The sequence below is a fragment of the Mustelus asterias genome, chromosome 1, assembly GCF_964213995.1.
Source record: "Mustelus asterias chromosome 1, sMusAst1.hap1.1, whole genome shotgun sequence".
NCBI classification, from domain to species: domain Eukaryota; kingdom Metazoa; phylum Chordata; class Chondrichthyes; order Carcharhiniformes; family Triakidae; genus Mustelus; species Mustelus asterias.
The window spans coordinates 106842071-106868589 of record NC_135801.1 but is presented as its reverse complement, the minus strand read 5'-3'; the positions used below and the strand labels follow the sequence as shown (position 1 = coordinate 106868589).

At 41.2% G+C, this 26519-nt stretch overlaps 1 protein-coding gene across 9 annotated transcripts in view; it reads left to right on the top strand.

Annotated features, from left to right (window-relative positions):
- LOC144495888 (amyloid beta precursor protein binding family B member 2-like) overlaps positions 1-26519 on the top strand; it is a 330576-nt gene that overhangs the window by 260439 nt on the left and 43618 nt on the right. The window contains exon 1 of one of the 9 annotated variants that reach the window (XM_078216705.1): positions 7212-7430. The exons of the other annotated variants lie outside the window; for them this stretch is intronic. The gene's annotated coding sequence lies outside the window, so the exon portion shown is untranslated. Of the gene's footprint in view, positions 1-7211; positions 7431-26519 lie in introns of those variants that run through there. 9 annotated transcript variants of the gene reach the window in all.

Below are 26519 nucleotides of genomic sequence, written 5' to 3'. Positions count from 1 at the left end.
CTAAATAATTTCTATTTTTCTGTTTTTATTTCTTAACTGTATAAAAACTGAATTCTTTTGCAATGGGACATCGACTATTAAGGAGATTGTAATGTACAAGAACAGCCACTCTGTGTACGCTACAGACATTGTTCTCTGAAGGGTTATTGTCTCCTTTGTACAAGAAAATTTGTTTCTCTTCTAGAATGCAGTGAGTAATCGTTAACACACCCTGATTCATGATTTGAAGAGTACATCGCTGATCTAGCATTAAATGGTGGCTTTTGTTCTAAAAATCCTTTGGTAGGACAGTGTTCTGTAGCAGCAAGTATTTCTCCAGCTCAGTGTATCTCTATTTTCTGAGATAGATTGTGAAATGTGTGCCCTTGGGTGTCCTTCACAATATTGTCGGAATGTAATGCTGTTTGGAATCACATGTGCGCCACATTTCTATTGACAAAAAAAACAGTTTGAATTGGAAATGTGGTCTATCTGGAACTATTCACCTCCCACACCCACTGCAACCTCCAGAAGCAGAGCTGAACACCTAAACACACATGTCAATGCCATAAAAGTCACATTGTGTGTTTTTGTTAATCTGGGTCGCCATCACAATAACAACCTGTCAGGGTGGTTTCTTTGCCAGTCTGTTACCTTGGATATAATTTTGGTTACACATTTTTTTGTCCAAGATGAGGAATATGTTGCTTTTGAGCCTTGAGACTGCTGCTTAATTTTAAATTAATAAATATATATTTCTAACACTACCTATATCATTTTTGCATTCAACAGAAATAATGGGAGAAACAGATCAGGTGGAGGAGACATGTTGCACAAGCTCCATTTTAATTTTTTTCTCCCCCTCACTCCTGTTGTCTGCGTTTAGCTGGTCTTGTTGCTGGGGATGTGTTTCTCCTACCGTCTTTCATTACGACTGGTTGTGTTTGAATCCATGTCAGATATTTTGGATATTATCTACTGAAGGAAACACTGGCTTCACAATCTATTGAAATGGACTACTAAATGTTTGGTTTTGTGATGAAACTGTGTTAGCACATTGCTTTTGTGGAAAGGGAAATGAAACAGGAGATAGCTAATGCTGTCGTTGTCTATGAAGGCCAAGTAGTTGTGTTCTTTGCTTGCTGGATGGGAGATTCTAACACAGATTTGTCATCAGTGATTTTATTGAACAGTACTGGTTTCAAAGATCAGTGGATTGAAATCGGCTTTTGTCGTCGGCCATTGAGGTTTAAGCAGATTCTCTTCCCCACTTCCCTTGTTCATGATGGTATTTCATTCCAAGCTACTTCTAAACAATAGCTGTTTCTTGTTATTTGGCACTGTGGTATCACACTCTTTGGAATGGCAAAATATGTTGATCAAAGTGAATTTGATTATTTTCTAATTTGAAGGACTTAATCTGCCCATCAATTCTATCTTAACAATGTAGTTTTAACGTTCAGTATTAAACAGTAACTGTTAAACAAAGTGAAGGGCTAATCCAAAATCAGCAACCTTGAGGTAGCTGAGAATGCTGGCTCCTGTATTACGTTTGCAGCGCTAATCGAGCTGGATTCTGTTGAACAGAGGAAAGATTAGCAACGTTAGCACGGGACCAGATGTGAGCTATCGGTGACCATTCCTACCTGGAGAGCATCAAGTAGGTTCTAATTAGGTGCTCAATTAAAAACTTGAGAAATAGTTTTAGCAGATTAACACTATCTAGATTTCTAGTGAGAATGTGAGACATACTGTCAGTTGGAGCCATTGATTCTAGTAGCATCATTACATTTCATATCTGTTTTGGTCAAATTTGCCACTTATTGTGCAGTGTGATGTGTCCGAGCACATGTTGCCTGTTAATTCACATGTACCACATATTAACCCTGAATGTTAGAGTATAAGATAGATATTGTAAATTATTTTATCTGTCTGAACTTGTTCTGTAACGTTTATTTTTATTTGTTCAAAACCTGTGGAATCTTGTGGCTTTATTCACTGAGCAAACATTGTCTGCTTTAAACAAAACATTATTGGTCTCTGATCAGACCTTACCAAAAACCTGAGAGTTTGGTCCAGGACCACAGTAAAACATACAAGGAGAAATAGCATGCAGCACAGACCAGCACAAGAACAATCTGTAGGTTCATTGTCAAAGATGGTTAAAAGTCATCCTTGAAAAGGCTGCTGGCACAAAAGTTGGGATAAAGGAGCTGCCCCTCCCCCACATGAAGCAAGTGTGTTAGAGCCAATCACCACTGTTTCACCTCCTTGCTCCCCTCTACATATTGGCTCAATTAAGCTTGGATCTGGAACGCTAAAATTTCTTTTTGACCAAAATATCCCTAACTTGCATTATATAAATCTAGGCCATTGTAAATCAGCTGCAGCTGCATCGCAGATCAACTAGGATAAGCCAAAGGGTTAAGAGATATCACAAATACAAAATTCACTGCAAGGTTTGAACAGTTTGGAAATTGAAGTAATTAAAGAGTACTACTACTTACGGCAATAGTGACCTCAATAGCCTCATGAATAGGCAGAATAAAATGATATATTGTCAGTTGTAGGACACTATAATAAATTAAATGATACCAAATGCAGGTCACATCATGCTGTGAGAACCTTCAAGAAGGAAGTGGCTTGCACTCATTTAGGATTGGAATTTCCACAGAGGTTCTCTTGATTATCCTTGATAATTTTGGCGGAAGATCTTTGGAGGAACTAAGAACGTTTCTGCAGTATTTTTCGGTTCTTCCAAAATTAGGGTGTAATTGGAAAGGACCCTGTAAAATCACCTTCTATTATTGCAGAAAATGTCACCTTAAAAGCATTGCCACTGTGGCTGTCATCGTGTTGAAATTTAACATGTTCATAGTGATTTATTTTTCAAGATCTCCGCTGCACTTGATGAAACTATTGCTAATGATTTTTGACCAAATAATATTTTTTGAGAGGTTGTAATGAAAGATTGATGAATTATAGGTATCTGCTGATAAAAATTTAATCCTGGAGAATGCTTGCTACTTTGCCTCTGGCAGTAATGTCTTCAGTCATAATTCTTGCATGATTTTGCTGCTCTCTGTAGACATTTTGTGATTTGAAATTGTACTGTGCAATATTCATAACATATAAGACCATAAGAAATAGGAACAGGAGTCAACCATTCAACTCCCTCAAGCCTGTTCCTGCATTCAGTAGGATCATGGGCTGATCCAAGCAAGATTCCTCACATCCACTTTCCTGCCCTTTCCCCATAACCCTCGATTCCCTTACTGATTAAAAATCTATCTCAGCCTTGAATTCCAAAGACTCACAACCCCCTGAGAGATGAAATTCCATCTCATCTCAATCTTAAATGGGCGCCCCTTTATTCTGAGACTATGCCCTCTGGGCCTCGACATTCCCAGGACGGGAAACATCCTCTCAGCATTTACCCTGTCAAGCTCCTAAAGAATCCTATATGTTTCAATGAGATCACCTCTCATTCTTCTGACTTCCAATGAATAGAGCCTCAACCTGTTTAACCTTTCCTCATAAGACTAACCCTCCTTACCAGTGATCATCATAGTGAACCTTCTCTGAACTACTTCCAATGAAATAATATATTCCCTTAAATAAGGGGACAAAGATTGTTAACGATACTCCAGATGTGGTCTCACCAGTACCTTGTACAGTTGCAGGTCTCACCAGTACCTTGTACAGTTGCAGCAAAGCCTCCCTACTCTTATACTTAAACCCCCTTGAAATAAGGGCCAACGTTCCATTAGCCTTCCTGATTCCCTGCTGTACCTCATAGAATTGTAGAATCCCTACAGTGCAGAAGAGGCCATTCAGCCCATTGAGTCTTCACTGACTCTCTGACTGTATCTTACCCAGGCCCTCTTCCCTGCCCTATCCCTGTAAACCTACATATTTATCATGGCTAATCCATCTCACCTACACATCTTTGGACACCAAGGGGCAATTTAACATGGCTAATCCACCTAACCTGCACATCTTTGGACTCTGGGAGGAAACTGGAACACCCAGAGGAAACCTACACAGACACGGAGAGAACATGCAAATTCCACACAGTCACCCAAGGCTGGAATTGAACCCGGGTTGTTGGCACTGTGAGGCAGCAGTGCTAACCATGTGCCGCGGTGCTGCCTTGTGTGTTAGCTTTATGTATTTTGTGCACAAGTATCCCCAAGTCCCTTTGTGTTGCAGCTTTCTGCAGTTTTTCGCAATTTAAATAATACTCTTTTGTTCTCCTTTCCAAAATGAACAACTTCACTTTTTTCCACATTATACTCCATTTGCCAACTTTTAACCCGTTTACTTAACTTACCAATATCTCATTGTAAGTTGTTGGTATCCTTCTCACCTGGCTTGTATGAAATTCATTTGTTTATGTTTTAATCAATGACTTTCGGTCATTTAAAAAAAAAACTGTTCACTTTAATTCTTCCTCTTTAACTCTTCCTATGTACATGTGTAGAGCAAGAAACGATTCCTTTCTGGCACAAGAATCATGTTAATTGAGTTCTAAACAGACGTGGGAGCATTGGATGGGGAAATCCTGGGGATTGAGAAGAGAGTTGTAGGCTGCTGCTGAGAAAAATAGTGTTCTGCCAGGAGAATGTGGAAAGTCCAGCAAGGCATGAGTGCTCAGAATGAAATGGAGTGGTGTGAAAGGTGGAGCACCAAGAGGGTGAGAAGGTGAATCCTATTGATGCTTGAGGCATGGGGCCAGAACAGTGAGTGACAGTAACAGTGAAAGTTTGGAATGGCTTGGTGTGATGAATGGGGGAAGTAGAATCCCATCTCTTACTTCCATGTAAGATTCATAAAAAGCAAAGGCCTTCTGCACTAAACTGAAAAGGCCTCTATTTTCCAAATGGAAGCAGAGCTTAATATTTTTACAGACTAGAATGTTTGCCATTTGGATAATAGAAGTTTCCAAGCTTAGAATTGGGAATCACATCCCTACAGATTCCACTGAAATCACAAACTAGTTAAAAGTTGGCTAAATGCTTTCAATGCTTCTAAAAGCGGGACCTTTAAACTGTCACAGCTGGGATATAACATTTTTTAACGTAATGGGGGCTCAAAGATCGCTTCAGTTTGGATGGTGGCAAACTAGTGCGGTGGCAGTAGTTTCGGGGTGCGAGAGGTGTCAGGTGTTAGAGTAAAGAAAAGGACAAGACCAGATTTCCATTGGCATCGGGCAGATAATGCTGTTGAGCTCAGTGCTACAAACCTTGTTAATGTAAATCAAAACCTGGGCAAACTTGGTCAAAAGTTGATAAATGGTACGTATAGTTTTCAACATGATTGAGACACACCACAGAAATAATGTAATGGAAATAGAACTGGCAGAGAGTGTTACAATAAATAATTTTGAAATATTATTTATCATATTCAAGGCTTGATAGGTTGCACCTTGCACACTTCAGCCCAACCTTCCCTTGAACAGTGAGATTCTCTTTATTGGTGTATGTGTATAAGATTAAAACATGCAAAAGTGGAAAAGTATATGCAGTGTTCTTTTCAAACATGTACGAATGCTAGTTGTGTGGGAGAATATTGAATAGGAAGTTTCGGTTCATTGCTCTAATTTCCTTTGAATAAAATCTGGACAGACATTTTTGTGTATTCGAAGGTTGACTAGTTTGCTGCAATTTTTTTATTTTTAAATTGAGTTTTGAGGTGGCAGTTTCCACTTCATTTGCCAAAGCTTTGCTGCTGCCTATTATAGCAAGTTCTTTTGAGAGGAAAATGTCCAATGCATGATGCATGCTGAACTGCAGGAAAATTGGAAATGAGGATAGATTTTCAAGTGCAGACCTGGTGCTGTGCCTTTCAAAGGGTCTGTCAAAAGAGGGATTTTACAAAACACCTTCAAGAGTAATTTCAAAGCATAAACAATGTTCTGTTTGAAAACTTGCAATACAAATTCAAACTAACTTGTTCGATTTTATTATATTGAAGTTTAATTCTGAAACTCTATTCATGCAGTCAGCATCAACCCTTCAGTTCCGTACAGCTTGAGGCAAAATACTATTTTTTTAAATCAGGACAAGAGCAGACAAATTGTAAAATCTTCATTTGTCTTTTATAGGATTCTTAAAGAAGTATGTAGGGATAAAACTTTACGATATTTTAAACAAAAGAAATTGATATTTTGCCATTAGTTTTTCCAGCATATTCTTTTTGCTGGTTTGTGAGAACAGAGGGCAGCCAGTGACTGTATTGCAAAGCTTATAGCCAATTAATTCTTTAAGCTTGAAATATATTTTTAATTACATGGATAAGGAACATTCATTCATGTATATTGTATAAGGCTTTTATAAGGCTCTACCTGGGGATTTTCTTTTAATTGGGAAGGTGAATAGCGAAAGACCTTGCTGTGCTCATTCCTTACACCCCAAAATAAGGCCGTGTTCATTGATCTGTTATTATAATTTACTTTTTATTAATATTAGATAGCGGGCAGATTCTCCTGCCATTGCTGAACTATTGTAGTTGAATTAACTGTGAACTGTGGATTAAGGTTGATCAAGGATTTATGACACATAATAAAGTTTTGTTAGCTCGATTTTGAACAATTATAGTTGTTTTCTGAAAAAAAGTATTTCTTAAATTACTTATGTTCACTTATCCTAGTAATTGAAAAGAATAACAATAAATAAGTTTTAGAAATCAAATCTAGGAAATGGTGCACTTTCCTTGTAGCAAGGGCACTGCATAACATAACTTGCAAAGACATTTTATAAATCAGAAGCATATGTCAAAAAAATTGAAATGTAGTAATACCTTTGCAAAGTTAGCAATTGGAACATTTTTTTCCTCCTGGATTAAACATGTTAATAATAGGAATATCCCTGGTATATTTGTAAGTGACTATGCTTATGGTGACAGATTGGTAGGAAATGTGTTCTGTAAAGTGCTTGCAGCATTAAGAGGCATTTCTACACTGATGGCAGCTGTTTGTAATCAGAAAGACATCTGAGGATGTAACTAGGCTACTGTCTGATGTGCAAGTGCGGAAGGGCTGAAAGAAATTGGATCACCATATTAATAAATGAATAAGCTGTCATTCTCGGGAGGTTCTCCACAGGTCATTGAAGTACACGGCTATATCAGGAGCACTCAGCATCACCTGATGCATACGAAAGCCTGAGGGAATGATTCCAGTCAGCGTGTTGTCTGTAGTGTGAAGGCATCTGACGTGCTCAGCAGTTTAATTCCTTTTCGCTGCAGTAATTGAAGGGGGTAAGGAAGGGAAATTAACAGCAATCCAGGCAGCATGCTACATAGAACGTTTTAGTACCTCTTTAGATCTTTTGCCTGATGCCCTGTTCTAGAGTGAAATGAAGATTGTGCTTTCTAGCATGATAAGGGAATATATTTATAGTCCCTTAGGATGGCAGTTTCCTCATGTAGAGATATATATCTGCAGTACTGTAAGTACTTGGTGTTTGTTATTTTTTCAAACTGAATGGTACTGGCGATTATAGTAGTGCATGATGTAGCTAACATACAGTACTTTTAGTCTAAAAGATCGGTAACTTACTGGCTATGAACGTGCTGCTTTGGTGAGCATGTGTAAAGGGTTGCTTTTGTTGAATACTGTGCTTGAGGAGAATGCATTGGTAAATATGCGCATTAATATGCCAAAGGTTAAATTGTACAATTGTAGTAAATGATCTGGAACTCAACTGGGGCAGTTGCCAGTATTGTGCAGTTACGCTATGATTATTTGGGCATTTGATGCCAGCATTGAAGTTTATGAGCTTTAATTGCAGTAGATTTATGAGTGAAGAATCTGTGTGTAATACATATGGCCCCAGAATGTAGTGCACTGGAGTGTGAGAAACAAAAGGTCATTTCTATGTGAAATGAAAAGTAAACCGAAACCTGGCAGCAATTGCAATCAGTTCATTATCAATCTGGTATAAAGTGGTACATTCGTATTACTAAATATAGTGCTCTAGAATAGGAGGATTTTTGTCTGAAAAATCATTGGTTTTCTGATGTGGTCCTTTGGTAAAACTTGCCACTGCAATGATTGTGGCAAAAGTGGACCAGTGAAATGGAAGGACGGCTGTTTTGTAATTCAAGCTCATTTGACAGATGCTGCATCTTGTTTTATGTTAGTTGTCCTTATCAAACTATTTTTTTTGTTAGTTGCAGATAGGAATGAGTGGCAGAATGTAACTGAATTTGATTAGAAATTGTATTCCGAGTATGAGCGCTCGATACTGACCATATGAGTTCCTACAAAACTTAATGGACGTATTGTTGGTGCAGGCTCGATGGGCCAAATGGCCTCCTCCTGCACTGTAGGGATTCTATATTATTTTATATTTGTACTGTTGAGAATTTTGAGTTCTGTTCACAGTGTGATGCCTTTGCAAAGTGCCCTGACACCTTCCTAAAAATGACACTCAGCAAAATGATGGTGTTTCATTTAATGTGAACATATAGCTCTGAAAACATAAAACATTGGTACAGGTATGGACCTGTGCTATTGACTGTATCAGTGACTGGCATTAGGCGCTGGTAGAACTCTCAGCTGTGAATTCCATTTTAGATTGATTAACTTAAAAACTATGGGAACATTTTCCTACACTCTGTGGTGTGTTTTAACTTGCAACCACTTTACTTTACTAGTTTATTTTATTAATGCTTTATATTCATCCTTTGTAGAAATATGTGGACCCAGCTTGTTTTGGGAGGATAAAAGTAGACTATTTAGAAGAGGAACCACATTACAATGCCCAGTAATGTAAAGTAGGTTACAGGAAAAAAATAATTTTAAGAATAGTTTCTTTAGCAGATCAGGTATGCGATAGAATTAGAATTTAGTAATTTCACAATGTATATTTATTTTTAAATTCGTTGTTGAAAATCTGTTTCCTCCAGTACTATATTCTTATTTTTAAGTGCACCTTGATCGTGTATGTTCTCCCCCTATTTATATGTGCACACACGGCTTTTCTTATGGTTGTGACACACCCCAATTGTTCTAAATTACCTGGATATTACTAACTTTTATTTTGCAAAGTCTCCCCACATCCCTGACAATGTTGACATGCTAAAGATAACATTGCCAACTCTGAGTAGATTGGGTTTCTACTCTTTGGAATTTAGAAAACTGAGGGCTGATCCCATTGAAATAAAAAGACAGCCGGACTTGCATTTATTAGCATCTTTCATGGTCTCAGGAAGCCCAAAAGTAATTTTAAGTCAACGAAGTCTTTTCAAAAGCCATGGGATCTTTTATATTCATACGACGGAGAAGTTATGGCCTCAATTTAATGTCTCGTCTGAAATTTGGTATCTCTGACAATCCCGCACTCCGTCAGTCCTATGCAAGAGTATAAATCTAGACATTTGTGCTCAAGCTCTGGAGTGGAACTTCAAGTTGCAGCCTTCCGACTCAAGAGTCGTGAGTTATACCAACTGAGCCATGGCAAGATTCTGAGCGGGCTTCACAGGGATGATGCTAAGAGACTGCTTTCTCTGCTCGGGAACTAGAGTGCATGGATTCAGGATAAGGGATCAGTCAATTTTGACTGAGATGAAAAATTTCTTCCATGGAACTGGAAGGAATGTAAGGCAGGATTTTCTAGCCCTTCCCACTGGCAGGGTGATCTCATCCTTTCGAAGGCAACCACCTCCTTTATAGTGGGATGGGCGGGTCATGCAAATTGTAGTGAACATCAGAAGTGGAGTGGAGGGCCACCCCCCACTGCCGGGAAACATGCCACACGGGGTGTGGAATCCTGCCCATAGAGTTGATGTCGCAGTTCAGTCTTGATCTTTTGGAATGCTGGAACAGGCTTGAGGGGCTGAATGATCCACTTCCTGCTCCTTTTATCTTATCTTCATGTGTTCCAACTCTGGTTGTAAGCATGCCTGAATGTTTGATTACATGATATTCTAACCATATGATATTGGATCACATGACATCTATGCATGGTATTACATTTACCACATAACGTTTGGGTCATATTTAGTTGAGAAGCTTATTGCTGATTTTGTGTCAATTTGCATTAAGTTCCAAGAACTCGAAGACCTTCTAGAACTAGAAGTACACAGATGAAGAAGGGAGATTGATAAATTACAGCACAAAAGGAGGCCACTTGGCCACTAGTATTGGCACACTCCCCTGTAAACCCAAAAAATATTTACACTCGCACTTTTCAAATGTTTTCAAAACATCTTTGTCATCTAGTATTTTATAGATCGTGACCATTCCTAATTAAAGGACATATGATATTCAAGAACTTTTCTGAATAATTCATAGGATGATAGTTTACAACAGTTTGTAGCCTTGGAGCTAATGAGAGCCTCTCCCTCCCTGCCCCAATTTAAATTCCCAGCATTTAAATTAGGTAATTACGTGTTTTCTTTTTTAAAAAAAGGAAAATGCTAATGTGCTAAGTGTTAAGACATTATAATCTGATTTTCCTCTGCTGTGCAGGATTAAGATTTTACTTGTACAGGTTGAGCGTTCTTTAATCAAAACCCTTGGGGTGATTGCATTTAGTTTCTGGACCTACAGTATATATGGTAGATCTAGGCCTTCTTGCTGCAACAGCCTAAGCCTAGACTAGCTATGGTCTACAAATACTAGGTTGTTTCTCCATTGGATAACTTTCATACACCCGACTTCTTACCTGTTAATACTTACAACTGTACTATGATATTACATTGCTTTATTAACATACAAATTAACTGCATTGGCATTCAAAAAAGTTTGGTTTTTGGATGTAGAAATAGGATATTTGACATGGAGTTATTTTTTTAAATACTGAGAGATTTCCTTTAATTTTCAAATAGCTCCTAAAACAAATACAATTGCTTCATAATGGAAACTATCAAATACCAAGCAGGAGAGGAAGCAGTAATGTGTGATTCTGCATAAAGGCTGAGGCTTTTTAATAAATGAAGATCACTTTGGGATTGTTCATGATAAAAGCATTCAAGCAATGCTTGAAAGAATAGCTGTTAGAATCCTGTTATTGAATGCACTTTCAATTTGGCAGAGACAGTTTCTGGTCTTCAGGGAAGCCTCAACACTTGCAATTCTGTCCCAACTAATTACAAGAAAGGAGGAGAGCACCTGCATTCATGTAACGCCTTTTACAATCGCAGGAAGTTCCAATTCACTTGACAGTAAATAAAGTACTATCGCAGGGTTATAAAGTAGGAACTGTGCCAGCACTTTGTGCATAGAAAGGTCCCAAAGACAGGAAGAAGACATACGCATGTTTTATTACTGCTAAGGTATAAATATTGACTCGGACATTATTGAAACTCCCATGCTTTTCCATGGTATAGTTACACCTACCTGAGATACAGACAGGTCTTTATTGTCCTTAGTGTCTCATCTGAAAGAAGGCACCTCTGACAGTGGAGCATTCCCTCAGTACTGCCCTGAATTGTCAGGCTTCCTTATTTGCTTATGTCCTTGAAGTGGAGGCTCAGCTCTCAACCTAGACTCATAATTTTAGTCCAGTCCTTTTCTCCAATCAGGATTATGGTTTTAGGGGTTGAAATCACATGTTTGTACCTTTACTAAATGATCATCCTTACTCTGAGAGCTGAGATTGGTGTGCCCAAAAGGACAACTGCAGTCTTGTTTCAGACCAGACAGGATAGAAATTTGTTTCAGATAATGTCAGCCAATAAAATGGCAAGTCTGAGTTTGGTGTGGACAAATGATCAAGTTGGGCAGGTTGGCTTACAAATCATGAAGACCAGGCTGGTTTGGAATATGCACTTATAGAAGTCAGATTCTCTGCTTGAGAAGAACCTCAAGGATCAAAGCAACTAAGTCCAAAAAAAGCAGATGCTAAGTCCTGCACATTCACACTCAGCTGACTAGAACCCCAAGAAATTTGTTCAAGCTTTTTATTGTGATTGATATTAAGAATATTATGGAGTTTAGCAGAATGCGAGGGGATCTCCTAGAAACCTACAACATTCTAACAGGACTAAAGAGTGTAGATGCAGGATAGATGTTTCCGATGCTGAGGAAATCCAGAACAGAAATCACATCTAAGGACATGGGGTAAACTACATGGGGAGAAATCTCTTCACCCAGAGAGTAGTGAGTCTGTGGAATTCTCTACCACAGAAAGCAGTTGAGGCCAAAACATTGTAGGTTTTCAAGAAGGAGTTCGATATGGTTCTTGAGACTGAAGATGGGACGGGCCAATTGGCGGCCTCCTGCACTGTAGTATTCTATGATTCTATAAAGGTATCAAAGAATATGACAGGGGGGTGGAAGCAGGAACATGTTACTGAGTTGGATGATCAGCTGTGATAATGAATGGTGGAGCGGGCTTGAAGGGCCGAATGGCTTAGCCTTTCTGCTGTTTTCTATGTTTCCAATACGCTCATGCAAATTAACCTTTTTTTACTTAGTAAAACAATCCCAGTTGTAGACATTGAACTGATGATGACATGGCATGATTTTGATTCCATCTGGAAGTGAAGGGATTGGGGTAAGCACCAGCAGCACAGTCCAGTTGGGTGCTGTCCCTTAATTTCATGAGTAAAAGCATGATCAAGACGTTTCAAGGATCCTAACAATTGATTGCATTGAATAAATGAGGAAAATGTGGTTTAATATTTAATTAATTGAAATTGTAGTTCTAAATGTCAGTCAGAATCAGTTAATAGCAACAGACGGGACCAGCAATTATGCTGTTTTATCCTCTTAATTGATTTTCTTTTCCCTGAAATGTAAAAGATCACAAAAATGAGAGCTTACTACAGTAAGCCTCTCCATGTGGAGGAACAGATAATTCAAGAGAGTACAAACAAAAGAGAATAGTAATGGAAAGAGAGAGAAAGAAGAATTTCACAGCTACATCCATCCTCTCCAATCATTCCAAGTGCGGATGATCATTTGCTGAATTCAGATTGTAATTTTTAAGGGAATTGTAATTGTTAAGTGAATTAAATCAATGATTCAATAAAGATTTTACAAATCTTTTTAACCACAGATAGGAACATCTTTAATCTTGCTTTTGATCTTGCTTTTAATTTTGCTTGAATGCAGTGTAATCTTGTTCAAATAGTATCTAGCTGTAACATATTTCAAACAGCACCTAGCCTTAACATATTTAAAATCATGCAATAATTTTTAATTATTTTGCCTAATACTGATAGTATCTCAAGTCTGGACATTCAAAAATCCGGACATTTTTATGATGTCATGCATGAATTTTAAGTATTAGTTGAGTAAAATAACTTACTGGCTGGTTCAGCTTGGTGCTGCATTAGCGCAGTGGCACTCCAATTAGTTATCGGCCTGCCTTTTCCCATGGTCTATGAATGATCCAAGTGACCCTTGATCCCAGCTAATCCATTCCAAAGCACCTGGCCTGAACCAAAATTCCAAAACTTGGTATGGATTTGGCTGAGATTGCTGATTTTGAGACACTTTACCTGTAATGACTATTGTTAGATTTTGTTACTCAGATTCTTTCCTTTATATTTAATGTGTTGCATGGCAACCTATAGGTGTGGGATGAAGCCTCGCCTTTCAATTAAATTTGAAATGATGAAATACAAAATGAATTTAGAAGCTGCAGTGACCTTGTTTCTTACTGAACCAAAAGATGGCAGTTATTAAAATTAATAGCTTAATTTATTAGCTCAAACATGTATGATGGGTTTTTTTCTTGCAAGTTAGTCTTGCAACAATTGAACTGTCTTAGATGGTTTATTTTAAATGCATGAGACTTTGGCCACAAAATTCATCTCCATAGCCACAGGCCTCCACTGGACAGTTTAAAGGCCTTTAGCATGGGATTTTCAGGTGAGGTTCTCTTGACTTTCCTTTGTTGTTGCAGATTGAATGGAAGTAGTGTGTTCAATGTTGTTGGAAAAGTTCTGATAAAATGTTGGAGTCAGAAGGAGTGTTGCTGGACGTTTCCAAAGAATGCAGAATACTTTGAAGACTTGTCAGCTGATAACCTGTTTGTTGTAATATGGGATTTACTGACCTTATTCGCCTGCAACACGGCAGGGAGATGAAGCACAGGCAACAAAGTAGGGAAGCTATTTGCAGAGGGAGGACGAGGACTCTTAATAGAAGCGTATATCATTCTAGGGTCTTCAGAGAAAACTTCTCCTACTGCCACCTCACCAAGGAACTTTCACTGAACTCTACCTCCTCATCCAGTTGGATTTACAGCTGAGAAGAAAACCACAGGTGGCCGGGAAGATCACCATTGCCCTCAATTTCAATGTATGTAGATCTTTCCAGGTTGGAGTTTGTAACATTGCCAACATATCATAATTCTCTGCATTGCTATATTAGGAAGATGAGAGGCCCTGTACATTGAGAGCAGATTTCATGGTCTTCCCTCTAACCAGGGAGAAGCTAGAATATCAGGCATGTGGTTTTGCCAAAGTAGCAGGGTTCCTAGTGATGCAGAAAGCCACTGACAGCATGCATACAATTCTATGGGTGTGACATATTAAGAGGGAAATGTACCACAAGTTGCAAGATCTGTCACCCTCTGAATGTGCAATTGGTGTATGATCGTATAGGTCTATGCCTGCTCACCAGATAGCAGCCACAACCGTTCATCTTGTGCCAGTCTCTCTCACCCTCCTATTTGAGCCATCACAATGGACCAGAGACTGGCTTACCCGCTCTACACGCAAATGTGACTCTCTGCTACTGGACTGCATGAACAGCACATATACTGAGAGACATGCTTAATTTCCATTAATAAGTACAACATTTAATACAATACTTTTCATTGTATGTTAATACATGTGATAATAATAAATCAAATCAAATCATTGAACTTATCAGACTTGCTGAGATTTTGCAGCATTTTCTGTTTTGTCTCTATCTCTCCCTAATCTTTTAGTATACAGCTTAAAGCCAATCACTTGTCCTGAGATCTCATTTTGTGGCTCGCTGTCAAATGTTGTTTGTTAATGCTCCTGTGAGGTCCCTTGGGACATTTCACTGTGTAAAAAATGTTGTATAAATGCAAATCATTGTTGTTGCTAAGCCGCAGGCCAGGATGTTCTTGGGTTGAAACGTGGTCTGTGCTGATCTAGTGGACTTGGCCAGCATGACAATTTGGCCATTACAATCCGTCTCAGTGTTCCTGGATGATGGAGTGGAAAATTAATGAGAATTCCTGATCCTGATTACTATTCAGTGACCTTGTCCAGAAGTGCAAATGTGAGGATGTTGAATGAGGGCTAGATGTGACTTTGCAATAATGTTCCACCCAATCAGATAGATGGTTGACATTCATTGTCAGGCTTCAATGGCACCAGATAGCAACCAGAACCCTTGAAACCTTATTAACCTGTTCCTTTACAAGAGGCGAAAAAACTGAGGAAAAAATGCTATTGTAACATTTCAGAGGTTTGAAAAATGCTTTTTTGTTGCCATTTTCATTCCATTGTTTAATACTCATGATGAGGTTATTAGTTTCATCTCTTGGCATGTTTCATGGGTATATTAAAGTGTCATTTTTTAAAGTTTGTTTGTTGCCCCTGGGAATCACAATTAACCACAAGAGTATAAGAACTAGGAGCAGGAGTAGGCCATCTGGCTCCTCGAGCCTGCTCCGCCATTCAATAAGATCATGGCTGATCTTTTCATGGACTCAGTTCCGCTTACCCGCCCGCTCACCATAACTCTTAATTCCTTTACTGTTCAAAAATGTATCTATCCTTGCCTTAAAAACATTAAATGAGGTAGCCTCAACTGCATCACTGGGCAGGGAATTCTACAGATTCACAACCCTTTGGGTGAAGAAGTTCTTCCTCAACTCAGTCCTAAATCTGCTCCCCCTTATTTTGAGACCATGCCCCCTAATTCTAGTCTCACCTGCCAGTGGAAGCAACCTTCCTGCTTCTATCTTATCTATTCCCTTCATAATCTTGTATGTTTCTATAAGATCTCCCTTCATTCTTCTGAATTCCAATGAGTATAGTCCCAATCTACTCAGTCTCTCGTCATAAACCAACCCTCTCAACTCCGGAATCAACCTAGTGAATCTCCTCCGCATCCTCTCCAGTGCCAGTTTATCTTCCCTCAAGTAAGGTGACCAAAACTGTACACAGTACTCCAGGTGTGGCCTCAAGTGCACCTTATACAGCTGGTGGGTTGTAACTATATTACATAACAAAGATAAGTAATTGAGTCTTTGAAAATGTAGCATTGAGGTGTTGGCATATCTGTAAACAAAACATCTGTTTAAACCGAAAAAAAGTTAATCATTAATAGAATTATAGAAATTGATAACTTCATTAAAGTGTCAGTTATGTGACTAATAGCCTATTATTTAATGCAGAGGCACTTTTATTCCTGACTGCATGAATGTAAGAACCCATTTGTTTTCTAATAAGGATTATTGAGCTCAAACTAAATGGAGTTGCGCGTTTATATTCTTTCCATGATACTGAAATATGCCTCAGCATAGTGAATGTTGCACTGGACAAGGTATTGGATTCTGCAGTAATTGCACCCCAAAATGTTGTGTCGTAAAATTGCTACTAATTAATTCCATGTCAGATTATGTAATTATTTTTAACACCCTTACTAAGGGAATTGTGGAAAGTATTCCAGGACGTAATAATGTGACATGACTACAGTTTTTGACTTATTTGAGCATCAGAAAGCATCTCAAACTCATTGTGTTGGAAGGCCTTGGTTTGTGAACGGATGGAGATTTTTAGAAACACAGAGAGATAGGCAGCAAGGCAAATTTTTGATGCGAAAGTTCTGTATATTTTTTTTATTCAGTCATATAATTTAAGCATTGCTGTCAAGCCAGCAGCGTGTTCTGCCTATCACTAATAGGCATTGCAAATGTCGTGGCGATATTAAGTGGTCAGGTTGCAGACCATGATCTCACTGAATGCAGAGCACTCAAGGAACTAACTGGCCTATTCCTATTCCTATGGATGAGATCCTGCTGTCTTAGATTTAGCATGAACGGTGGGTTGGGTCCTGAACACACGAGTAGCGGCCCCCTTCCAGTTCAGTCTTCTGGAAGGTGTTGAATTAGGGATCTGTCTCCAAGAACACTGCCCACTTAAGGATGATGGGTGGGATGATGAGTCAGGATCATGATTAAAGGACCACTGGTGGCTTCACAGTGTCTGCACTGAAATGCGTCATGTGGTGATCCAGAGATGCTATTTCTGAAGAAAATAGAAGGGTGATGGCGAAAGTCGGTAGCCCCATTGAATTGTGAAAGTCTCTTGCAGGAACTGTCAGAAATTTCCTTACCAAGGCCATTGTTATTAATATGGGTGTCAATGGCCTGCTCCTGTCATCGCAAGCCTCTGCCTATAACTGACCTCAGGTTTGCCACTTTTCCTCTTTATAATGCTAAGTTCATGTCAATTGGAGGTCTCCAAGGCTTCCTGAAATGCACTCACCCCCTCAAAGCTGCTGTGTTCCAGATGCTGCATATGACCCGCTCATGGTTGGCAAATAGCCATTGCAGGGACAAAACTAATCTAAATTGCATCCTTAAATATTTTCATTGACTTCCTGCTGCTGCTGCGTGTACTGTCGAAGGCTTTTTTATCCCACTTTTCCCAGAGCCCTCCTGACCTCTAAAGGCGTCTTTGTAACTGTACAGGGAAATATCAAATGAAGCAGAGTAGGAAGTCCACATGAGCATTCCAAGTGCTCTGAATTCCACACACATCTGTGCAATTTGTTTAGTATTCATTCAGCCGCTCCTCACTATTGTAATGCATTATGTAAAATACACATACAGGTCCACGTTAAATTCACACTCATTCCATATTTTTGTTACATGAAATTTATTATTAATGAACGTTGTTAAATTCCCACTGTACCCTCAAGAAGGTAATTATTAATGGTTTATGGCCCATAAATTGATTTATCCCCCTCCTACTGCAATCTGTTTAATGAATTGAGTACATTTGACTCTTGCTGATAGGACTTATTTGCCCATTCAGGTCTTTGTTTAAATGAATCTAAGTAAAATTCTTCAGTATATTCATTCAACCACCTTGGTTGATCCTAATTTTGAAAACTTGTATTTTAAAGAGGAGCAGAATATTTGATAGTGTGAAAGATGGAGAAAATTTTATTTGCACTGCCGCCCATTTTTGACATGTCGGGAGGCAATGATGTAGTAATCCAGAGACCCAGGATAGTGCTCTCAGAACATGGATTCGAATCCCATCATGGCAGATGGGGAAATTTAAATTCAATTAAAACCTGGAAATTGAAAGACTAACGACTACGAAACCATTTAATTGATCTGCTATCCTGCCACATCCAGTCATGAATTGTGGTGAACAATTAAACAAATCACAGGAGACGGCTTCCCAAATCTCTCCATCCTCAATGATGGGGGAGCCCAGCACATCAGTGCAAAAGATGAGGCTGAAGATTTGCAACCATGTTCAGTCAGCAGAGCCAAATGGATGATCCATCTCAGTCTCCTCCAGAGGTTTCCAAATGCCAGTTTTCAGCGAATTCAATTCACTCCATGATATCAAGAAATGGATTAAAGCACTAGATACTGCAAAGGCCCCTGACAATGTTCTGGAATTAGTACTGAAGACTTGTGCTCCAGAACTTGCCGCACCACTGGCCAAGCTGTTCCAACACTGGCATCTATCTGGCAATGTATAAAATTGACCAAATATGTGCTATACACAAAAAAGCAGGACAAATTGAACCACTCCAGCCAATTACCACTCCATCAGTCTGCTCTCAATCACCGGTAAGGTGATGGAAGGGGTCATCAGCAGTGCTATCAAGTGGCATTTTCTTTGCTGACAGATGCTCAGTTTGGGTTCCGCCAGGGTCACTCAGCTCCTGGTCTCATTACAGCCTTGGTTCAAACATGAACAAAAGAGCTGAACTCTAGAGGTGAGGTGCGAATGGCTATATTTGACATCAGGCAGCATTTGGCCGAAAATGGCATCAAGTGGGGATGTTCTTGGATGCAGCTCCTCAGACACTGAAGCAGTCCATGTCCAAACGCAACAAGATCTGGAAAATATCTAGGCCTGAGCTGACAAGTGACATTTGCGCCATGCAAGTGACAGGCAATGACCGTCTCCAACAAGAGAGAATTTGATCATCGCCCCTGAACATTCAATGGCATTACCATTGCTGAATACCCAACTATCAACATCCTTGGGGTCAACATTGACCAGCAACTGAACTGGATTAGTCATACAAGCCCTGTGGCTACAAGAATAGGTCAGAAGTTAGAAATCCTGACTCTCCAAAACCTGTCCACCATCGACAAGAGATAAGTCAGGAGTGTGATGGAATACTCTCCACTTGCCTGGATGGGTGCAACTCCAACAGCACTCAAGAAGCTTGACACCCTCCAGGACAAAGCAGCCCGCTTGACTGGCACCCCATCCACGAACATTCAGCACTGACAAATAGCGGCAGCAATGTGTACCGTCTGCAAGATGCACGGCTGGAACTCACCAAGGATTGTTCGGCAGCACCTTCCAAACTCACACCCCATCCCTACCGTTTAGAAGGACAAGAGCAGCAGACAAATGGGAACAGCACCACCTGGAAGTTCCACTCCAAGCAATTCACCATCTTGACTTGGAAATATATCACTGTTCCTTCACAGCCATTGGTCAAAATCCTGAAATTCCTTCTCTAACATCAGGTGTACCTACACCTCAAAGATTTCAGGTTCAAGAAGGCAACTCACCACCACCTTTCAAGGGCAGTTATGGTAATAAATGCTGGTCTAACCAGTGACATGCTCATCCCAAGAATGAATATTTTTTAAATGGCCTTTGGAAAACGAAGTGGAGCATTCCATATTTACTTACTGCTTCCCAGTGTCATCATTCAAAAACACAATGTCCACATATACACTCACTGTCACTCATGTCTAATTTATCAGGCTGCATATCCTACATCCAGTACTGTATGGACGGAAATTTCATAACTAAATATTGGGAAGACAGAAGCCATTGTCCTTAGTCTCTGGAACAAACTCCATTCCATGGCCACTGGCTCCAACCCTCTCCCTGGCAAGTGTCTGAGGTTGAACCATCTTGTATTCAACCGGAAGTGGGCTGCTAAGGAGTCTGGGAAGAGTTTTTTCAAACTTCAAAAGTCAGTTACGTGGGAGGATCACCCTCATTGTTCTACTGGAGCAAGCAGTGAGGGATTGATTTGTGGCAGGAGTGCTGGTGAGAGATGTATTTATTTATTTATTTAGTCTGTATGGTTTTTTTTGCCTTTATTTTTGTAGTAGTATTTTTCTTAATTTTAAACTGAAAACCAGAAGTGGGCTGCTAAGGAGTCTGGGAAGGGTTTTTTCAGCGCACAAAGTATAAAAGGTAGGCCGCAGTATACAGCGGGCAGTGTCGGGAGCGGGCAGCGGAGTGTGTGGGAAGCAGAGTGTGAGCTATAAGGGCTTTGGCTCCCAGGGCTTCGGGGGACAGGGCGAGCAGGGGTGAGTTTTTTTATTCTTGTTTACTTTTCTCTGTGTACCTTGGTATAAAGGGGCAAATATGAGTGTGAGGCCACTGTGTTGTTCCCAGTGTAGGATGTGGGAGGTCCTGGAGGCACCTGGCCTCCCGGACATCCACATCTGTGAGGGGTGTGTCAAGCTGCGGTTACTGAGGGGCCGTTGTAAGGAGCTGGAAGTGCAGCTCGAGGATCTTAGGCTGTTAAGGGAGAATGAGGAGGTGATAGACGAAAGCTATCATCAGGTGGTCACACCAGGGCCACGGGTGGAGGCCAAGTGGGTGACGGCCAGGAAGGGTAAAGCTCGGGTGATTGAGAGCACCCCGGTGGATGTGCCCCTACACAACAAGTACTCCTGCCTGAGTACTGCTGGGGGGGACAGCCCGCCTGGGGGAAGCGGCAGTGGCCGTGTCTCCGGAGTGGAGTCCGGCCCTGTCACACAGAGGGCTAAGGAAAAGGGGAGGAAGGCAGTGTTAATCAGGGACTCGACAGTAAAGGGGGAGGCGGGAGTCTCGGATGGTGGTCTGCCTCCCTGGGGCCGGGACCCAGGATGTCGCTGGTCGACTCCCGGAAATCCTGAGGGGGGAGGGAGAGGAGCCAGAGATAGCGGTACATATTGGTACCGCTGATGTGGGAGGAAAGGGGGAAGGTGTGATGAAAAGAGAGTATAGGGAATTAGGGAGACAGCTGAGAAGGAGGAAAGCAAAGGTAGTAATCTCAGGACTGCTGCCTGTGCCACGGGAGGCTGAGGGCAGGAATGGAGTGAGGTGGAGGATGAATGTGTGGCTGAGGGACTGGTGCAGGGGGCAGGGATTCAGGTTCTTGGACCATTGGGACCTCTTTAGGGGCAGGTGTGACCTGTACACAATAAACGGGTGGCACTTGAATCCCAGGGGGACCAATATCCTGGTGGGAAGGTTGGCTAAGGCTACTGGGGAGAGTTTAAACTAGATAGGTTGGGGGGAGGGGATCGAGACGAGGTGACTGGGAGCGAGGAACTTAGCTCGCAAACAGAGAAGGGTTATGGACAGTGCAAGAGGGAGGATGGACGGGGGATAGAGAAGGGGAGAGGTCAGACCAAAGGATTGAGATGTGTTTACTTTAATGCCAGGAGCATAGTGAATAAAGGGGATGAGCTCAGAGCGTGGATCGATGCCTGGAAGTGTGATGTGGTGGCTATTACGGAGACTTGGATGTCTCAGGGACAGGACTGGATACTACAGGTGCCGGGATTCAGATGTTTCAGGAAGGACAGGGAGGGAGGCAAGAGAGGGGTTGGAGTGGCACTGCTGATCAGGGATAGTGTCACAGCTGTAGAGAAGGTGTATGCCGTGGAGGTCTCTGTGGGTGGAAGTTCGGAGTGGGAAGGGGTCGATCACTTTGCTGGGAGTTTTCTATAGGCCACCCAATAGTGACAGGGAGGTGGAGGAGCAGATAGGGAAACATCCTGGAGAGTTGCAATAAAAGCAGAGTTGTTGTGATGGGAGACTTTAATTTCCCAAACATAGATTGGAATATCCCTAGGGTAAGGGGATTGGATGGGGAGGAGTTCGTTAGGTGTGTTCAGGAGGGTTTCCTGACACAGCATGTGGACAAGCCTACAAGAGGAGAGGCTGTACTTGATCTGATACTGACCAATGAGCCTGGACAGGTGTCAGATCTCTCAGTGGGAGAGCATCTTGGGGATAGCGATCATAACTCTATCTCCTTTATGCTTGCATTGGAAAAAGAGAGGATCAGGCAAGCTAGGAAAGCGTTTATATGGAGTAAGGGGAAATATGAAGACATAAGGCAGCAAATTAGAGGAGTAAATTGGAAGGAGGTATTCTCGGGGAAATCTACTGAAGAGAGGTGGCAGTTTTTCAGGGAATGTCTGTCTAGGGTTCTACAGGACAATTTTCCGAGCAGACAGGGAGGAGTTGGTAGGTTAAAGGAACCATGGTGCACGAAAGCCATGCGGGACCTAGTCGAGAAGAAAAGGAAAGCGTACAAAAGGTTCAGAGAGCTTGGCGAAGATAGGGATCTAGATGAGTAAAAGGCTTGTAGGAAGGGACTAAAGAAGGAAATTAGGAGAGCCAGAAGGGGTCACGAGAAGGCCTTGGCAAGTAGAATTAAGGAAAACCCTAAGGCGTTCTATAAATATGTGAAGAGTAAAAGGATGAGACATGAAGGAATAGGGCCTATAAAAGGTGAAGGTGGGAAAATCACTACGGAACCAGTAGAAATGGCAGAGGTGCTTAATGAGTATTTTGCCTCGGTTTTCACAGAGGAGAAGGACATGGGTGGATGTACTGTGGGCTTGCGGTGGAATGAAAAGATTGAGTATGTGGACTTTAACAAAGAGGTTGTGCTGGAATCTTTGAATGGCATCAAGATAGATAAGTCGCCGGGTCCGGATGGGATGTACCCCAGGTTACTGTGGGAGGCGAGGGAAGAGATTGCAGAGCCTCTGGCGATGATCTTTGCGTCGTCGATGGAGACGGGAGAGGTGCTGGAGGATTGCGGATATGGTTCCTATTTTCAAGAAGGGGAATAGGGATAGCCCAGGTAATTACCGACCGGTGAGTCTAACCTCAGTGGTTGGTAAGCTGATGGAGAAGATCCTGAGGGACAAGATTTATGAGCATTTAGAGAGGTTTAGTATGCTCAAGAATACTCAGCATGGCTTTGTCACAGGCAGATTGTGCCTTATGAGCCTGGTGGAGTTCTTCGAAAATGTGACTAAACACATTGACGAAGGGAAAGCGGTGGATGTGGTTTATATGGATTTTAGCAAGGCGTTCGATAAGGTCCCCCATGCAAGGCTTCTCGAAAAAGTGAGAGGGCATGGGATCCAAGGGGCTGCTGCTCTGTGGATCCAGAACTGGCTTGCCCAAAGGAGGCAGAGTGTGTGTATAGATGGGTCTTTTTCAAATTGGAGGTCACTCACCAGTAGTGCCCCAGGGATCTGTTCTGGGACCCTTGCTGTTTGTCATTTTCATAAATGACCTGGATGAGGAAGTGGAGGGATGGGTTGGTAAGTTTGCCGACGACACGAAGGTTGGTGGGGTTGTGGATAGTCTGGAGGGATGTCAGAAGTTACAGAAGGACATAGATAGGATGCAAGACTGGGTGGAGAAGTGGCAGATGGACTTCAACCCAGATAAATGCGTAGTGGTCCATTTTGGCAGGTCGAATGGGATGAAGGAGTACAATATAAAGGGAAAGACTCTCAGTACGGTAGAGGATCAGAAGGACCTTGGGGTCCGGGTCCATAGTACTCTAAAATCGGCCCCGCAGGTGGAGGAGGTGGTTAAGAAGGCTTATGGTGTGCTGGCCTTTATCAATCGAGGGATTGAGTTTAGGAGTCCGGGGATAATGATGCAGCTATATAAGACCCTCGTCAGACCCCACTTGGAGTACTGTTCTCAGTTCTGGTCGCCTCATTACAGGAAGGATGTGGAAAAGATTGAAAGGGTGCAGAGGAGATTTACAAGGATGTTGCCTGGATTGAGTGGCATGCCTTATGAGGATAGGCTGAGGGAGCTCGGTCTTTTCTCCTTGGAGCGACGTAGGATGAGAGGAGCCCTAATAGAGGTATATAAGATGTTGAGAGGCATAGATCGGGTGGACTCTCAGAGGCTTTTTCCCAGGGTGGAAATGGCTGCTACGAGAGGACACAGGCTTAAGGTGCTGGGGGGTAGGTACAGGGGAAATGTTAGGGGGAAGTTTTTCACACAGAGGGTGGTGGGCAAGTGGAATCGGCTGCCGTTAGTGGTGGTGGAGGCAAACTCAATAGGGTCTTTTAAGAGACTCCTGGATGAGTACATGGGACTTAATAGGATGGAGGGTTATATTTAAAAGGTAGGGATATGTTCGGCACAACTTGTGGGGCCGAAGGGCCTGTTTTGTGCTGTAGTTTTCTATGTTTCTATGAGCTTCCAACCACATCACTGCATAATTCAGATAAGCTACTTCCACCTCATGAAATCATTGGGCTCCCCACCAGTCTCGGCTTATTTACTTCTGAATTTTTTTATCCGTACCTTTTGCTACCCCTGGACTAACCTATCCTGATGTCAGCCTTCTGGCTGACCTCAAGTCTTCAACCTTAACTAAAATTGAGTTCATCCAAAAGCCTGCTGCCCCTATCCTAACTTGCAGCAAGTCCCATTCACCCTCCCTCCTGTACTCGCTGAACCACATTAGTTCCCAGTCAGACAATTTTAGAATTCACATTCTTGATTTAAGCTCCCACTGTGGCCTTGTACCCCCTCCCCCCCCCCCCCCCCCCGTCCCCCCCTCTCTCTCTCTGTTGTCTCTTCTGGTCCTCCAGCCCTCTGAGACCTCTCCTTCAATTCTGATATCTTGTGCACCCCTGAATTTAATCACTGTACCAATTGCACCAGGTCTTCTGGTACCTTGGCTCAAAACCCTGTAGTTCCCTCCACTCCATAAGACCTTTCTCTTTGGCCAAGCATTTGGTCATCAGTCCTAATATGGGTTTATGTGGCTTGATGTCATTTTGTTTGATGATGTTCCTGTGAAGCACCTTGGGATCTTTTACTATGCTAAAGGTGCTTATAAGTGCAAGTTGGTGTTTTGTCTATCCATGGAATACACAGAGCTGTGACATGTACAATTGTGTAGTTGGAGCTGGGTTTTTCGGTACTAAACGGAATAATATGAAAATACTATCAGTGAGAAGGAAGACACAACGGGGGAGCTGTTCTTTTTTTTTTCTCTGCCAGCTGTATACTGGAGTCCAAGTCCATTCTCTTCACTTTTGGTTTTAATAACTGCTTATTGTAGATTTTTTTTTAAAAAGTCTGCATGTTCCTTTTTGGAGAAAACCTGCAATGCAGCATTGAGAGTAATTTCCATGTCTTAGCTTCATTCTGCCCATTGGCAACAGTTCAATATAAATGTCAGAATTGGATCTTATCTTTGTCCTTATGATTGTAGTTTTAATCAAACTTAAAGTATATATTATTGTATTCCAGGATTGCCAGTCAATTCCAGGCAAAGTGCTTGGTGTCTGTGAAATACAAAATGCAGAGCTTTAAAAAATTCAATGAGTAAATAGACATAGAGATTGAAAAATCACAGATCTGGAAATATAAAATCAAAATAGATGTTGGAAGTGCGCTACAGATCAATCAGCTTTTGAAAAATGAAAGAGTCACTTCAGATAGATTTGTCAGAGCTGCTCGTGTGTGTACTGCTGAATATTCTCCAAGGTTATACTGGATCTTTGAACACAACCACATATCTTGCAGTGCCTGCTTAGACACACATAATTATACTAAAATGGGTGAAATATTCCTATTGATAATGTTTTTCTCTCATTAAAGTATAGTTCCAGGGACCATGGTGCAACATGTCACATATAGAGTATTTGATATAATTGCCTGAACATTGGAAGGAGGGAAATTCATAAACAGTGCAGTGATTAGTATAAGTAACTGAAATGGAGGATACATGACCAGACCAGTGAAAGAAGCAGTATGTGTCACACGCATGTTTTTAACATGCATATATAAAAACCTAAGGGGATAGAGTTTCTGCTGTTGGTGTGATCCTCATTCTAGGTGTTGTTACAATCCCGGTTGATATAACTGGATGGCAAGACCCCAGAATGGAACCCTGGCTCAAAACATAGAGCTACAGGACTGCTAATTAGTTCTAACAAGAAGAATTGTTGAACGTGAAAGGTGGATTATTATACAGTACTCCTTTGCTCACCCCTTAGCTTAACAAGTATACACAGATCTTACAATTAACACAGATTACCAAAGTACAATTTAAGGTACAATGGTCTCATTAACACAAAGTCCCTTTTAAGCACACAGATTGGCTGTGGTCAAATACACATCACCTCTGAATCCAAGTTAATGTCTGTGGCTTTCTCCTCAGAATCCCCCCATATGATTGTCATATGGGAGTTTCCAAACTCCACTCCCAAAAACACGCTTTAAAACCTCTTTGTAATGTTTTCCTTCAGCTGTTTGCATTCTGAAATCCAGTCCAGGTTTTACAAGTGACTATTTTAAACAAGGCTTCTGCT